Source organism: Pyxicephalus adspersus, chromosome 4, assembly GCF_032062135.1.
Source record: "Pyxicephalus adspersus chromosome 4, UCB_Pads_2.0, whole genome shotgun sequence".
Taxonomy (NCBI): domain Eukaryota; kingdom Metazoa; phylum Chordata; class Amphibia; order Anura; family Pyxicephalidae; genus Pyxicephalus; species Pyxicephalus adspersus.
Window position 1 is genome coordinate 55,559,732 of NC_092861.1, and position 17,469 is coordinate 55,577,200.

Genomic DNA, 17,469 nt, shown 5'->3' on the forward strand with positions numbered 1-17,469 from the left:
CCGGTGGTGGAAGGACCAGGGAAGCCTAAATTTTTGGGCTGGGGCTAGTGACTTATGTGGACCATGACCTGCCACTTCCTTGACTTTAATATAAATTGGTTCCCAAAGCAAAATAATAACTTCACTTCATGAAGGGTCTGGCCCTGGAACTAAGATTTTTTAGTTCATTACCTCATCCTGCTTTAATATTGATTAATATAGCACATACTCTGTCCTCTGTCACGTGCTTGTTAAAATGGAATTTTACTGATAATAATATGTATCATTCTTACCCATTGTTATAGATATCCATCACAAGTCAGTAGTTTTAAAGTAAAAGTATGACAAGGTTTGGTTAACTAGGTACGGCATGTAGCTGACAGCATAAATAACACCAACAGCACAGTCAGCTTGTTAAAATGGTTTTGGAAATAAAACATTCTAAAACAGATTTTAAATGTAGATTTTATTCACTGGAGCCCACACTCATGAAATGCCTTGACTACGATCTCCTCTGTTGGACTAATAACTCCTAGTTGTTCTTCCCCATGAATTAAAGATATGAAACCATAAAAAGGGTTAATGTTTAAGCTTTGTGAGAACTCTCTTTTTAGAATTGTTAAGACAGGTATAAATAAATCTCAAAGTAAAAGTAATTATCAGAAAAATGGACCAATACATACATGATCAAATTATTAAAATTATAATATTTTACTTACTTGATACTTCCTCCTTAAGCCCATGTTTTAGAAACAGCCAGTTAGGGTTCAGTTGATTTTTGAAGTTAAACACAGTATTACTTCCAGATAAAAAATTAAACTTATTAAAAAAAGAACAAAAGGTCCACTGAGCAAGAAATAGTCAGTATTCATTAAAACTGTAATACCAGTTTAAACAAAACTTGCACCATCTGTTCCACCCTGAAATTACACTTGCAAAAACAAAGTAAATCACTCTAGCGCCATTAACAAGTAAAACTGAAGGTTTGCTGTCTGAATAACTTACAGTCTGTGTATGAAAGGCTACATCTGTGCTATCTGTCTTCTCTCTTGCATACAGAGTTTAAATGCAAGACTAGACAATCGTGAATCCAAGGACAGTAACCAACAATGAATCTTGTCTAATGAAAGTATCTGATGGAGCAAGAACAGTACTTCAAGTACATGAATCAAAACCATTCTGTGTGCTAATATGTATGAAGCCAGAAATGACCTTCACATGCCTGCTTGGTCTCTTGTTTTTGCTTATTTCTTTTTGGTGTTTAAAGGTAGAGTTAGTATTTTATCCTTTTTTTTCAATATGTGTGCTTTCAAACCCATTAAACATTATAGAATTGGTACTGCATATGTAATGAAAAAAATAAACAATTTGCTTTGTGCAGCTGTAAAGACCTTTCTTTTTTTTTTTTTTCGTGCAACACCCTTTTTTGTAAAAAATGAATGGGAACGAAAAGCCTCCGGGATACCTACGTCAGGCATCCAGGGGGGCTCCTGGGTGCTCCTTCTGTGCATGCCCTAGCATCTTGGGCATGCGCAGAAGGAGCCTTTTCGTGGGGAAAAAAATTTTTTTCTCAATCTCACGTATGCGCAGTAGGAACGGCAATTTTTTTTCATTTCATCCTTCGTCACCTAATGAAGGATGTAGGATGAAGAATCCGGAAGAAGAGGAGAAGATGGCGGCGCCTGGAACGCCAGCTGCAGGACGGATTTTGGGACGACGCTGGACCAGATGCAAGACACCCCTGGAGGGAACGGACTGCCCTGTGGGATGAAAGGTAAGTGTATTTTTTTTGTTTGGCAGTTTTTAGTTTAGTTCCTCTTTAATGTCTTTATTGTGGACCAAGGATCATGAGTTGCTAAAGTTTCCTAATTTTTGTATTTAGCACAAGTGATGAGGAATAGTGAGAAATGTTTTTTAGTGAAAATTTTTGCTAGTTTGTGAAATTAGCTGCAGATTTTACACATTAGTTTCAAAGCCCCTGAACATGGTATTCTCACCAAAATTGCTAAAGAAATCAGGGGGCTTGGTAGGAACATGCCCCAAGTGGCACATATTCTTAATATGTATTTTTTTTCTTTGAAGTGAACAATTCTTGTTAAAACTATTTAATTAAATTGCCTGAAAAGTACTTTGCCAAGCCACTAAACACGGCACTATGACCAAACAACCTACTAATAAGTAACAAAGCAAAACCTCAAAAATGTAAACGGGTAAACAAATTCTTCCTATCAATCACTATCCAACTTATTCACTTAGTTGGTGATACTGTTAATGCATACCTAATGACACATACATAAAATAATATGTAAATATGCTAATTTTCATAAAATGACAATTTGTAATAATCTGCTAAATAGCCTAAAGGAAAAAATATTAATCCTTAAAAAATAATAAGCCTAAAGATTCTGTGGCACTCTTTTTTGTTGTCTTTTCCGGTAGCTCATTTTCTAGCTGTATATCAACCAAGCATCTTTGTGCTTGAGGGACTAGAGCCTTCTCTAATCCTTCATACCGTGAGCATCACAGACACTGTTTACAGGGATAATAGATGCACAGCATTCCTTTGTGCTACCTCTGTTCCAGGAGACACTTTCAATCAAACGTTACTGTCTGTACTACAATTTCAATAGCGTCATGTAATAGTAATTGACACATTGCAGGATGGCATGCAGAAATAAATTAGTTTCTGGTACAGAAAAATGTCAGAAGCCTAATTTATTACTCTTTTAGGCAGTTTGGCAAAATATTTCCAGACATTTATGCTGCCTCAGTTAACTAATAGTTTATGCAGCAGGAAACCTGAATGAATCAGGACTAGGGCCTGTTTGTATTTAAATATGAAATAATTGTTTTTAAATACGCTGCACTCTCTTAAAGTTGCCTGTTAAATATTTTACTTTTTTGTTAATGTTTATTAAGTTAGGTTAAATTCATATGGACAGTCGAAAACCATGTTGTTAAGTATTCTAGGGCAGTCAATTTTAAAGTGGAACTTTAAAATTGCTATCCTGGATTTCTTCTTCTTTCTGGTGCAGAGGAACCAACAGGCACCACCATCTTCTGGAGACCTCTTCCGGGTTCTTCTTACGACACCTGATTTTGCATTGCACTGAGCATGTGTGAGATTTTTACTTTGCAGAAAAGCATGTGCAGAAGGAGCAGCTTGAAGCCTCCTGGGGCACATGATCCACACAAACTAAAAAAAGACTTGTTTTCAATTTATAAAAGGGTTATCCACCCAATATGATGTTAGAAATGTCATGAGAGGTCTGCTTTAGGAGCAAATAGTAAAGAGGAGATATTGACAAAGATAGATATGTTTTAAAAGCATTTTCTAAAACATTTCAGTTCTCTTGTCACAGGCCATGAAGGATTATCTGATATCCCACAGAACACTTTTAACTGCAATGCAACTGCTTGAATATGTGGTAGGAAAACGTTCCTATTCAAGTCTAATGAATCTGCATCAGTCTGAATCTGCGAATGTACACTGAATTCCAAAAATACAGAAAAATAGTTACAAAGGGCAATAGATGAAATCTGAAAAACAACCTGTTATCGGAGAAACAATGTGGATGGCTCTGCAGACTGCTTCATCTAAAAATCCTAGTTCCTTTTGCTATGTTTATTACGTCTGACCATGAAAAAGAACACAGATGAAGACATATCTGTATCTCGGCTAATATTGATATGCATAGTTGTTATAAAATACTGACTCGGAAAGCAAAAAAACTAAAAGTTCAAATAACTACCATGCAACTGGAATTTCTAGAACCAGAAGTTCAGTTGGCCTTTGTGTTGCAGTACTTTGCATGCTATAATGCAGGGTATCACAGCTTGCAGACAGTGGTTAAATCCAGCACAGTGCTGCTATTGCCACCCATCACACTAAAAGATAGGACACACATTGCAATGCATTTAAACACACGATAATGTACTATAGTTTGTTGTTTTGCATTGTGAAGAAATGCCAGGTCCAGTATGTTTTTTTTCTTAATGAAGCCCAAGTTAATGCTTAGCCTATTAACATACACTGCATAGGTGTGATGGGCTTTTAAACTATATATATATATATATATATATATATATATATATATTTTTTTTTTTTTTTTTTTTTTAAGTCTATCACAGGGGATCCTTGATATGCAGCGCACAGATGAAGAAACCACAGTACTGTCAGCTGTAACTAGGATAAATGTTACCAGGAGCCCAAGAGTGTGCAGCGAATCAAACTTGACTGAATTACTGCAGACTACGAATGGAACGTCTAAATTACTTCATATCTCAAGGACACTTGCTGTGAAAAGAGGTCATGGCCCAAAACTGTCTGCTGCAACAATGGTTGAAAAAGTAAGCTCAGCTGCTGTCAATAAGCATGCCATTTCATAAACAGAAGCATTTCTTTCACTTAAATTTTTATGGTGTCAGTCCATTTCTTGTTTACTTGCCACTTGGTAAAAGTTAATTAGCTAACCCTCCTACAAAGAGTTCTTGGTAACCACATATTAGGGCACTTTCCATCGGGGTGCGGTTGCTTTGTTTTTGGTAAATATAGAACATATTTTATGTTTTGATGTTTTCACCTCATGCAGTGTTTATTTAGTGCAGTCAAGGAGAAAACAATAAGTTGTCATTGTTAAAAAAAAAAAAAAAAAAAAAAAAAAAAAAAAAACATTGTTCTCCAAGATCCCCCTAGAAGAGCCCATGTTTCCTGTTAAACCCCCTGCCCCTATGTAAATTTTATGCTTTTTCATTTTATACCACTTTTCTTCCTGTATGTGGAAAGTGCTATATGGAAAATGAATCACTCTCATCGAATTTGGATCATAAATGTATTTTCAGAGGTTTTTAAAGATGTTTAGGAATGAAACCTCACAAACTGATTGTGGAAGTAAGTTTCATACAGTTAGGGCAGCATAAGGGAAAGCCCGTGTGGCAAGGATTGTTAGGCAAATTCAGGAAAAAAACAAGTTTGATTTATTAGCAGAGTAAATAATGTATGTGAGGTGTACTCTCCCATGAAGTATTGAATGCTTTGAAAGTAAACAGACAGATCCTAACATTGATTTTCTGTTTTGCTGACAAGTTTAGAAACGAAGGAAATGTGTGAGATTGAGTAGAATACGCTAAGATTCTTGCACAAATTGTAGTGCGCATTTTTTTCCACTATAAATAGGGAACTGCAGTAGTCCAGGCGACAAGATAAAAATATATTAATTAGCATGAATTAGTTTTGTGGAAGATCAACCTGAATGAGTTGAGTTTCATGCAATTTCAACCTCAACGAGTTGAGTTTCATGCAATCTGAGTTCTCCTAGACAGTTGATTGATGTTGTTGAGTTCTGTAGACCTAGCTTTAAGGACAGGTATAACCGTGTATGGTGTGCTTAGCAAAAACAACCTAAAACATGATTCTGTGTTACACTTCGAAATAGTAAAATGTAGACTCCAAAGGATAGAAGTAAAAATGGTGAACCTTGTGGGAATCCATATGCCAGTGCGACTAGCATGAAACAGTAAGAATCTACTGTGACCTGCCAGATAGGAAGGGTTAAAACTAGTGGAGAGCACTGCCTCTTAGAACACAATAGTCTGGCAACTTTTGGATTAATATTTCATGGCAGCTGACACACTGTGTCTCTTGCTAATACTAGGTCATTTATGTTAGCACTGCAGGTCGTGCTGGCGCCGCTGCTCCTAATTGCAGGCACGGGTGCCGGGCCCTATCTTTCAGGTAGAGTAACCCCACTAGCTATGTTCCATGCCTGAGTTTCCTTCCTGCTGGAGACTTGCTTTGTTGTTTTTAGCTGGCGTGGGTGTGTCTCTCTTAATCTATGAGGTAACACACAGGTAAGGCACGTCCCACTACAGGAAGTTGCCTGAGCAATCTCAAGGTTTTACTCTGTGTAACTCCTAGTGCAAAAGTGTTTACTCTGTTTGCTTTGCTGTGTACCGGACCTTGCTTACGTTTTTGGACTTAGCCTGTTTGCTGCCTGACCCTGACCTCGGCTTACGTTTTTGGACTTAGCCTGTTTGCTGCCTGACCCTGACCTCGGATTACGTCTTTGGACCTTTGCCTGATTGCCGCCTGACCCTGACCTTGGATCCTTGTTTCTGGACTTCTTGGCCACGCAAGCCCCTCGGTACTTGCACCGGGTATCCTGAGTCCTGTGGTCAGCTGCCACTGGCCTGGGGATTGCTCTGGAGTGGCACCTGGCAGCTACCCTGCAGCCCAAGCCTATCCTCACCATCAGAGGCTCTAGTGAGGACCTGGTAGCGGCTTAGTTACGCTCCTCTGGAGCATACCCAGTCAGTGGCACAGTGGGTCCACACCCGCTTGCATAACAATGTATTACCTGAAAAAAAGGTGTATCAGTGTTGTGTCTTTTTCTAAGAATTCAAATTGGAGGGTATAATATATATTACTATCTGTTAACTTGGCATCATAGTTTGAAAAATCTTTTCCATCAGCTTTTCTCAAAAATATAGGTTAGTAACAGGTCTGTAGTTGTTCACAGATTTTGGGTTCAATGACAGTTCAATAAGTAACAATTTGATGCCTGCCTTTTCCAGTGCCACTAGGATGAGCCCACATTGCAGTGAGTTATTTTGTGAAAAACTGGCCCCAATAACACATTCATTGGCCCTGATTCATCAATGAAATCCGCGCTCGCTGGTCCGAGCCGGTTTCCCGCAGTCCGGAGTCGAGTGCGCTCGTACACTCGCCCCCTCACTGCCAGCTGGATTACTGCCTTGATAATAATGAGCAATAGGGGTCGCGAATCTGCCAATTAGGGCGATTAGATTTCAGCTACGCGATTAAGGAGGATCTGTTAAGCTGTCACTGGTGAGATCATAGCAATTTATTAGCGCACACCTGCTCTCTGTTCTGTGCATATCTGCAGTCCTTTACAGGTCAATTAGAATCTTTAATGCTTCATCTTCTTTTGGGTAAGTGCTACTTTTTTAGGTTATATTGTACTCATTCACAAAAGAATTAATTTATTGTTACATTTGTTGCATTGTTTTTATCCTTTTTGGTTTGCTTTGCAACACTGCAAACTAATTGAGATCAAGCTGTATATATACTAGTAAGCACTTCATAATATGTCATCAATGCGCGACCGATAATCCGATTCTGCTTGATGAATCAGGGGCAATGTCTGATTCCCTGTTTGATAAAAAGAGCCCTATGTTAGTTATGTAATCAACCAGCAAATTAGCAAGGCATGATCATGTACACTCAGTAAATGTAAAAGGTTGGTATTGAAGACAAGCAACAGAGTTCACCTCTTTCCAGGTACATACGCATATCCTCAAAATAACATTTATTTTGTGCTTCAGTTCACACTTGTCAAGTCATGGAACTATTACCAGCCATTACACTATTGACAGTGATTGAATGGACTTGAAATATGAATGAAAAACCCATATTTTAGCCTTCATTGGAAGGCATATATAATTTCAGTCTACTATTGGTAGGCTGTAGAATGTATTCTTCAGACTGTAAAAATGGGCTGTAGAATGTATTCTTCAGACTGTAAAAATGATAGCAGCAGGTTACTGACCACTATTACTATAAGACTGGGTTTACACGGACTGTTTTCCCAGCATTTAATCCTTGGCTTTAAAAGCCCATGTTTTAAATTCAGGCGTTTTGAAGCTTGCCCTTTAACTGCTGTAAAATGCTGGAAAACGTCTATGCCGCGTTTTTCTGCATTTTACTGCTTTTTTACTGCAATTATGTTTTCAAGCATTCTTAAACGCTGGAAAATGCGGGAAAATGCCCCCATTGAAATCAATAGATGCGTTTACCCACGTTCAACCCACATTTTAATTTTTAAACTGTTGCAAAGTGCATTATTTACAATGCTCAAAAACATGCATTAACCTCCCTAGCGGTAACCCCGAGTGTGACTCGGGGTAGAAAAAAAGATCCTGAAAGTGGTAACCCCGAGTCACACTCGGGGTGGGTAAACCTATGGGAAGTAATAGTAAGTACAGCCCTACCTGAACCCCTGGTGTCCCGCGTTGTCCATCGCTGCGATCCCTGTCTTCTATCTTCTTCCTCCTGTGTCTTCTGCACCCGATGAGTCACCTGGGGAGTTCCTGGTGACGTCTGTGCGTGTGTACGTTGCCGGCGGGGCAGGAAATTCAAATTCAATTTGTATTGCATTCAATACAAAATAACTGTATTAAATGCAATACATTGGATTTATATGTGTAAAAGCAGTACATTTTTTTCATGAACATTTATTTTACAGTATAGTATATAAAGTATGAATATATTATTTTTTTTTATTAAAAAAATTAATATATATATATATATATATATATATATTTTCAAATTTATTTAATTTATTTTTTTTACAGGATTTTGTGTTTCAAACGTTATTATACTCATATGATAATATTAAACTGTGAAATAAATTTTCACAAAAAACAATGTACCGCTTTTAGTCATATAAAACCAGAGAGAAATGTACCACTAGGGAGGTTAAGCAACCGTCCTGGTGTAGATTGGCCCATTCATTGGAATGCATGGGAATTTCAAACACGGACTTTAAAGCCTCAGATAAACGCTGGGGAAAATGTCCCTGTAGGCCCAGCCTAGGAGTTAATCACAATTCTGTGAGGTATCCATGTAGGATTCATTGGATAGATCAGCTGAAGTGATTCTGAAACATTATCAGAATCATTATTGGATTATTATTCAGTCATTATTATTATTTTGAATTTAATGCTGTCATAAACTCAGATTTGTTTTTTTTTTTAAGTATACATTTTAGCCTAGATTGTTCAATATACTCCAATATTATTGTGTAAGTTAAAGCAAAACTTTTTTTAAATTTTTTTTGGATACAGTAAGGAATGCTTTTTTTTTAATTTTGTGTGTCATCTGAAAGATCTTCCTCACCTCACTTCTTGTCAAGATGATACAACAAAAAATAAAAGAACATCTCCAGAAAACAAATGAATTACCCCTTTTAGACAGTTTTCAACAAAATAGTTTTCTTCGACTGAAAAATATTTGATTTTCCATCACCTTTTGCATAAGAATCAGGGGTCTTTAGCTCTATAATTGAGGGAAAGAAATTGTTCAACAGTAGTCATTACATACGTCAACAGTTAAACAACTGTTTCCATTCCATGTTGTCATTGTGAACTGTTCATTTGTGTGTATTGAATCCAAGGAGGTTTAATGGTTAAACGTTCCCAGCACATACACAGGATTATACAGAGGGAAGGAAGAAATTAGAAAAGAGTTGTTTGATATTCATTTGATTTTGGTGTGTCCTAAAGCAACCACCAACTGATTCTCCAGATCAAGTCTATGGAGCTACTGGATTGATAATTCAACTGACATTCAGAATATTTCATTATCTACTAAACGATATGACTTCCTAATAAATGATCATTTACTGTATGGGATACTTTTGTGTTTACTGTGCTGGTTACACTGCATGCCTAGTGTACATAGATCTTTATTTATCAGGAAACAAATTGAAGTAAACCCACCATAATTCAAGATAAATTAAAACTGAGCATGTGATGAACAAATGCGTGAGCAGAGATTAGCTTCTGTAAATACCACACAAAATAATGTAAAAACATTTCCTAAATACACATACAAGCAGCTACATTTATAAGGTATGAGGTTAATATTTTTTTTTTTTTTTTTTTTTTTTTTTTAGAGCGTACCTAAAATGATATACAGGATTAGTTTTACTTTTTCACTAAGGCAGAATAAACTGGATGTGTGGTTAAATCTCATTGTGACGTAAATGTTTCTTTGATGTTTTAAGGATGAATATAAGCTTCTAATTGATATGGAAACAAGAAGGATGCAATGAGAAGGTAAATGACTGTAAGAAACGAAACATTTTTTTCTCACATGTTCTCCTCCTAAACAGGATAACATCTAACCAAGTAATATGGCAGTTACTAGTATTGAACTGCGAAATAAGGGCAAATATTGTTTTTTTTCCACACAGGTGACATTATGTTGGGACAAAGGCAGGTAGGATAACTGTGAGCAACACAGAGTTGGGAGACAGGTTTTTGTTGTGTGATTTGCTAAACAGCAGTTTCGCTTTAGGATGCCTTTTGCCTTTGCAATATTTCTTGATCTAGCAATTATTTCTAACTTCAAGTAGCCTCTTCTTTTTTAATTCACTGTATGCATAGTTTTGATTACCCAAACAGTTTCACTGTAACTTAATTTCTTTGTGATCCTTGAGTGAAAAGGTAGGGATTTCAAATGAACTCTTTTTATTGCTTAAACAACAATATTATTATTTACCTAACTTCAGCAGAAATCATTAAAACATTTTAAAGCACAGAGTTACTTTCTCTTGCAGATAGGAAAGCAATGCAATATTTGTAATTACAGTTAGTGTATAAATGTATTGTTTATCTTGTATTTTTTAAAGGTATTTACCTCTCCTTTTTTTACTTTCTTAGTGAAAGGATCTGCTTTTACTTCTAGTTCCTCGAATGCACCCTGATTTCTCCTGCACCAGAGAGACAGACGTCTGGAGAGATATCCCAATAACACACACGCACACAGTATGGTCTTAGGAATAGTCTCTGATCTTTACTTGTCAGGTGGTCTTTTTGTACATATTGAGTTATGTTATTTACGTACAGCTATTTACGTTTTACCCATATATAGTGTCACTTGATACATTGCAAGGCTTACATTGTACTTCAAAAAGCTTTCGTCATCTGGTTACAGAGTAGACACAAATAGAAATGCAACTAGTATATACTACAAGTCATAGTTAACCCTTCACTTAGTATAACACCTAAACTACTTATTATCTCAATAAATTCTAAATAGCAATTCTCAATCATGTTTAGACTCTAAAACCAAGTCAAAGGATTCATGGGTTTATGTGTATGTATTTAAAAGTGTGCAAAACTGAGTGTCTACTTTATTACTTTTTGTATCTCATACATAGGAAGCATGCATGGCGTATTTGGAGGTGTTATATTTGTGTATAGGCTGATATGCATATAAAATATATATATATATATATATATATATATATATATAAATTTGTTTAAATATTTAGACACATAGACACTGCATGCGTTATTGATGAGTGAGTTTGTTTACAGGAAGTGCATATTAGCATTCTGATGCTAAGAGCTCAAATCGAATTGTGAACAAAATGCCAATTCATACATTTATTAAATGGAAAATAGGAAAAAAAGTAATATCAATATTTTTGACCTACAACATTTTGTAGTAAATATCACAAATATGCTACTTTTATATCTGGCTATCACATATAAATAAAAATACTAGACCTGCTGTATGGGTCTTTTATATGGGTATATATAATGTCATGATGCTTTATGATGTGTGTTACCATTTGCACCTGCAGATGTAGATAACTAGGCACCGACCATAGTAATATTTGCTGTACAGTGACTGCTGGCTGCAGTATGACTTCTCAATTTTACTATAGTTCATTGACTACATATTTCTGTGTCCTTAAAGCTGTGACCATTGGCCTGAAATGAAGAGAGACCTAAGTTTTAGGAACTCAAATATTTTTACATTAACCTATACTGGAAGAGCTGAAAACCCAGAGGCCCAAAACATTAATAATTATTTTCATCATGTAATTGTCATTTTCATCTGACAAACCTCTATGCCTGTGGCAACTGGGAAACTATCTGTAGCTATATAGTGTCACTGAAAGGTTGGAGAGCTGACAGTGAAAATCAGAAATTAATAGAGAACATTTATTCTTGCTACAGAGACTTATGATGGCACAGTGTAATATTTTATAAAATTTCCTTCTTTAGATTTTTTCATTTTAATAGGAGAAGGGTACAAGTGGACATTATTTTGTGTAGATCTCAGCTGTTAGCATCTGCACAAAATTACTTTTTTTGTACATGCTGTTTAGATCACACACAGTTTCTTAGTAGTTCCCCAGTTGTTATATCAATGATTTAGCATGCAATACTGCATGCTTTCTCGGAATTGGTTTTTGGTTTGATTGCACAGTGCTCTTCAATCACTAACATGTTTTTGTTTTCACATTTTAGTTTGTGTAAGGCAAACGTTCATAAAACTGGTTAAAATATTTTGTAAATGTCTGTATATAAATATCTATGTATGAACAGAGGTGTGACTAAATTTTACCACAAATTGTAACTATTTATATTTACCACTCAGTTGTAAAAGTCATGAGCTATTAGTAATAAGTATCCTGGTACAGTTGCCAGGTTAAAGGAAATTTTTGGCTGAATGTGATCCAGGAGCAACTACAACTCATCTTCTATGGTATTGCTTCCTTGCCACTCCCTTACTAGTGATCAAGTTCATCTACCATTACATGGCAAAGGTGGTAGTTGCAGTCCAGTCATAGACATACCAATAAATGTATCTGTAAGATTTATAGTTCTACAGTTAATAACACAGCTCAACAAAATTTTTTTTTTTCACTTGCCCACGATTTTTTAATATATTTAGTGTATTTTAGGTCTGCTGAATCCAGAAATGATATCAGTTTCATTGAATTGGCTCTAGTGATACAGGAATCAGAATAGACGATTTTACCAACAACAAATGTTAACACAGCATATTATTATCAATCTTTATTTACACCCATGTTTTGCTTTTTCTATATTAAATGTAGCATTATTTTCATGAAACTTTCATTTGCCTTTTTATTTAAACATTTTCTTTTTTTTTACAGAAATATGAGTTCTTCAAGACGTTGTTTGAATGACCCTAATGTATTTTGCTACATTTGTAGTGAATATTCCCAGCAAAAACAGTGAAGAAACATTATGGAATTGGTGAAACAAGCATATCTTGTATATTTTAGTATTAAACTGGGGGACCAAGATTGGTATTGGGCTCCCCATATGTTATGCATAACTTTTGTAGAGTGTCTATGTCAGTGGAAAATGGAAAACTGAAAAGTTTAAAATTTGGTGTACATATGGTATGGCGATAGCCCTAAAATCATCATGATTGTTTTTTTGTGCTGTTAATGTAAAAGGTTTCCATCATTGCAAGAAAAACAAGTGTGAGTACCCTGATTTGAAATCAGCAAGACGATCTGTGCTGCATGGTGCTGATGTTCCCATACCAGTGTTTAGTACACTCCCTGATATTCCTGTATCTGACATGGAGGATATACAGGGTTTGGAGTGTAATCCAGGAGTTAGCAGTGAAAGTGAATATGAAGGAAGTGTTTCATCAAACCAGCAGTTCTCCCAAGAAGAGCTCAATGATTTAATATGTGACCTATGTCTGTCAAAACAAGCATCTGAACTTTTAGCATCCAGGCTAAAAGAAAAGCACTGTCTGAGACCGGAAATTAAAATAATGGTTTATAGGACAAGAGAGGTGACACTCCTACCATGTATTTCAGCGAAGATGGAGACTTTGCCCCTGATTCATCATTGAAATCCGCGATCGCTGGAAGCGCGATAATACGCGCGATCGCTAATACGAATGCGCGACCGATAATCCGATTTTGCTTGATGAATCAGGGGCTTTGTGTACTGTTATAACATCGCTGGACTAGCCACATATGGGAGTACCAGAATACCAAGCAGAAGACTGGCGGCTTTTCATAGACAGTTCCACTCAAAGTTTGAAATCTGTGGCAATGGCAACTGCTATGCATCAATTCCAATTGGTCACTCAACAAATCTTAAAGAAGAATATAAAATTTTTAAAATGGTTTTACAAAAGCTTTGCTATCATGAACAGCAATGGTCCATATGTGTTGATTCAAAAATGGTGAACATCCTACAGCAAAATGGATACCCATGTTTATCCCAAAAGTTCATCTGATTGTGGGATAGTGGAGCAAAGCAGGATCACTGGAAAAAGTGACATGGTCTCCACGGAAAAACATGAAAAAGGTGCAGCGAACATCATTAACGAGCCAATTGTTGCCAAAGAAAAAATGATTCTTCCTCCACTACACAAAAAGTTGGGATTAATGAAGCAATTTGTTAGCTCTAAACAAGGACAGTGATTTCTTCAAATACATTTGTAGATCCTTCCCTGGATTGAGTACTGAAAAATTTAGAGCAGGAATCTTTGATGGACCCCAGATTTAGAAACTGATAAATTACTCAAATTTCACAAGTTACATGACTGATACTGAAGCTTCTGCCTGGCACAGCTATGTCATGGTTGTCAAGAACTTCTTGGGTAACCATAAAGTACAAAATGATGAAGAACTTATGAAGAACTGGTACAAAACTTGCTCCTAAACTTTAAAGATTTGGGTGCTACTATGAGCATAAAGGTACGTTATCTCCATAGCCATTTGGAAACATTTCCTAAAAACCTTTTCAGTGAGGAACAAGGGGAGAGGTTCCATGAAGATATAATGGTGATAAAAGAAAGGTATCAGGGCAGATGGGATAGGTAGACTTCAACGTGATTGTCCTGATCATCAGCATAAAAAGAAAACAAAGAAATGGAGTTTTTCACAGACTTATTTGTGATTAGTTCTGTAAATAAACTGAATATAGAATATATTGACATTTGGTATTTCAAAAATTTAATATTGTATACATAAGCATATCTAGTTTGCTTAATTTTCATGTTTCTTTAGTTTTCTATGAGGTTATTATTGAGGTCAATATTTCAAAAACTAGAGCCAAGCTAGCAAAACCAATACCATATTTGGAATATGTGCATCAACATAACCTAAAATGACCAAAAATAAAGAACATATATTGTCTATTGGGGTGTGTCTTTGTTTTTGTTTTTTGTTTTTTGTTTGCTTCCTGTTACCTTTGGGCCTCTTTTTTCACATGCTGTATAGGAAAAGAATAAAAAAACAAAAGTTTATCTTGGTTAATGGTCATTGCTAAGATATTCTAATATTAAACATTTAAATATAAATATTATATTGTTATTTTAAAATCAGTGAACCTGTCACACCTGTTCCTCACTAAAACACAGGCATCTATCTCCTGCGCATATAGGCAGTTCAGATGCTGGACGTGCCTCTGTTTCCAGGCTTTATCGACTCCGTCCATGCCACTGGCCAATCAGAAAGTGGCCTCTTAACCAGCCCTGGCTATTTAGCTTGCTCACAGACTCCATTCTGTGTTCGTGCAACAAGTTACTAGTGCCAAGCTCCCTAGTTCTTTGAACTAGTTCCTGTACACCTGCTGTTTAATCCAGTGTTTCTTGTGTCCAGTTCCTGTGTTAACCTCCCGTTGTCCAGTCTGTTGGTTCCCAACCAACTTTCCTGTGCTGTTCCTGTGTTCCTGTCTGCCTGTGGATATCACTGCTTCGTCTGTGCCTCCTGCTGTTTCCAGTATTTCCAGTGTTCCCTGTGCACGCATTGGCCCCTATGTCATTGCTGTCTGTCTCCTGGATCCCTGGCTATTGACCCCTGGCGTGTGGCCTGACCTCTCTTGCTTGCTACATGTCTTGACCCCGGCTTTTTGGTGATTTGGTACCGTGCTTGCCCACCTTGGTGTGCCCAAGGACCGCAACCTGGCCGTAACCAGCAGCGCAACATCCTCACCATCAGAGGTTCTGGAGTAAATCTGGTTACGGCTTAGACTCTGCACCTTCTCAGGGCTCGCACCACCTCCAAAACCCCCTAGTGGTCCTGTCTCTCTGTGCCTGACAGAACCTCCAGGGAGCAATATTTTCTGCCGTATGCGAACTAATATTTTTATATATAACAAAAAGAAGAAAAAAAAACATGTATAAGATTCTAATTTTACATACAGACCTGTTACAAATGATGTATTTTTATATTGAGCTAGCTTCTTTCAAATACTCCTGTATTTTTAAACACCATAAAAGTAGATAACTAGCTTGAGGTCAAAGTTTAAAAACATTGAGCATGTTAGTGGTTATATTAGTAATTTTCGTTTTAATAATATTATTTATTTCTGCATAATAAAATATTGAGAACTTTTTTTTTTATATTTCAATCATTTTTATGATTGTGCTATTTGGTAATGTTCCTCATATATATTTTTTATTCTAGTTTTATGGTACTGTGGTAAAATGCAATAATCCCAACAACAATGTTAAAGAAAAACATTGTAAAAACATTTCTTAACCAAAAACATTAGTTTTGCTAAAAGCATAGTTGAAAACACATAAAATGGTTTACCTGGATTATCCTGATTTTCATTCAGTTTTATGATTCAGGAACACAAAGCAGACTGCATTGTAGTTAACTAATAAAGTTTGGTCTGGACCCATCCTGCTTTGTGATCGGACAGTTAAGGAAACTAGCAACTTGATGCTTGTTTAAAGTGTTAGACTTACCTTATCATACAAAGAAGTACCACCTGGATTCTCCGTTTCTATATTGAATGCTTAAGACAGATATGGTAACTTGTGCCAGTTGTGTCACGGTACTCTATTGCGGGATAGTTGACTGTGCATGTCACTGATGCGCTTGGCTGGAGCAGGAAAAGGTGCAGAGTCTAAATAAGCAACCTCCAGCTTCACCAATTCACTCCACAGTATGATGGACTTTGGGAAGCAATGACCAGGTTGCAGTTCTTAAGCATGTCAGAGCTAGCTAGCAGCTGGCTGTGGCAGGCAGTAGTAAGCTAGCAGTCAGGGCATATGGGAATCAGGTACTGTATTATGAGCACAAAGCCAGGATAAAAAAAATCTGGATGAGCAATGGTGTGGACAAGCAGCAATCAAGGACAGGTAGAAATAGACTGTGATCAGAAACTTGAGCAGAAACATACATTGGGACCTGAAGCTGACAATAAACTTGTTAGGCCAACATCCTGATGCCGTCACCTCCTTATGTAGGGAAGATCAAATGAATGGCCAGAAGGTCATTTGACACCACCACAAGAGGGAGTACTTCAAAGGAGGTGCCTCAGATGAGTGTGTCTGCAGAAGATTTTAGTGCTTTGAGGCAAGCAGACTGTTTTCATCAGGTCACATGGTGCAGATCAGAGACAAAACATGAAAGCCAAAAGATCTAGGGCTGGCAGCCAGAAAGGAAAACAAACAAGGATACATATCCCAAAGCCTTGCAAGGATCTGTGAAAAGTTGGGGGCAAAATAATTTTTTTCTCATAAATGGAGGGACAGGTGTTTTTCTAACACTCTATATTGTGTTGATTCCTTACATTTACCATGATAATTCCTGCAGTCTAATTTTTTTTTATTCAGTTCCAAAGTATGAACAGAAGGTTGCTATATACCATGTCACCTAAACATGTAAATATTTTGCAAAAAAATGATTATAAAGTTTATAGGTTGCAGCTGCTCATCTAAAAACTGGAATTGCTATCACTTGCAGGTTAGTATTTTTTTCCTCGACACGCTGTTAATAATTGGGACTTAGCAGCTCTGATTTAAACCCTTGATGATTACGATTAAGTATAATATAATAAAGTATTCTCCAACTGTGTGTGTTTTTAATTTATTTGTTGGTAGTTAGAGTTGTTGGTAATATATAGACAATGACAAATCTATGCCTTAGATACCATTGA

At 36.6% G+C, this 17,469-nt stretch overlaps 1 long non-coding RNA gene across 1 annotated transcript; it reads left to right on the top strand.

Annotated features, from left to right (window-relative positions):
- Positions 1-1,082: 1,082 nt before the first annotated feature.
- LOC140330044 (uncharacterized) lies at positions 1,083-13,393 on the top strand. The gene is made up of 4 exons (XR_011920586.1): positions 1,083-1,246; positions 4,101-4,329; positions 9,786-9,837; positions 12,699-13,393. It is a non-coding gene; the product is annotated as an uncharacterized lncRNA (long non-coding RNA).
- Positions 13,394-17,469: the final 4,076 nt, after the last annotated feature.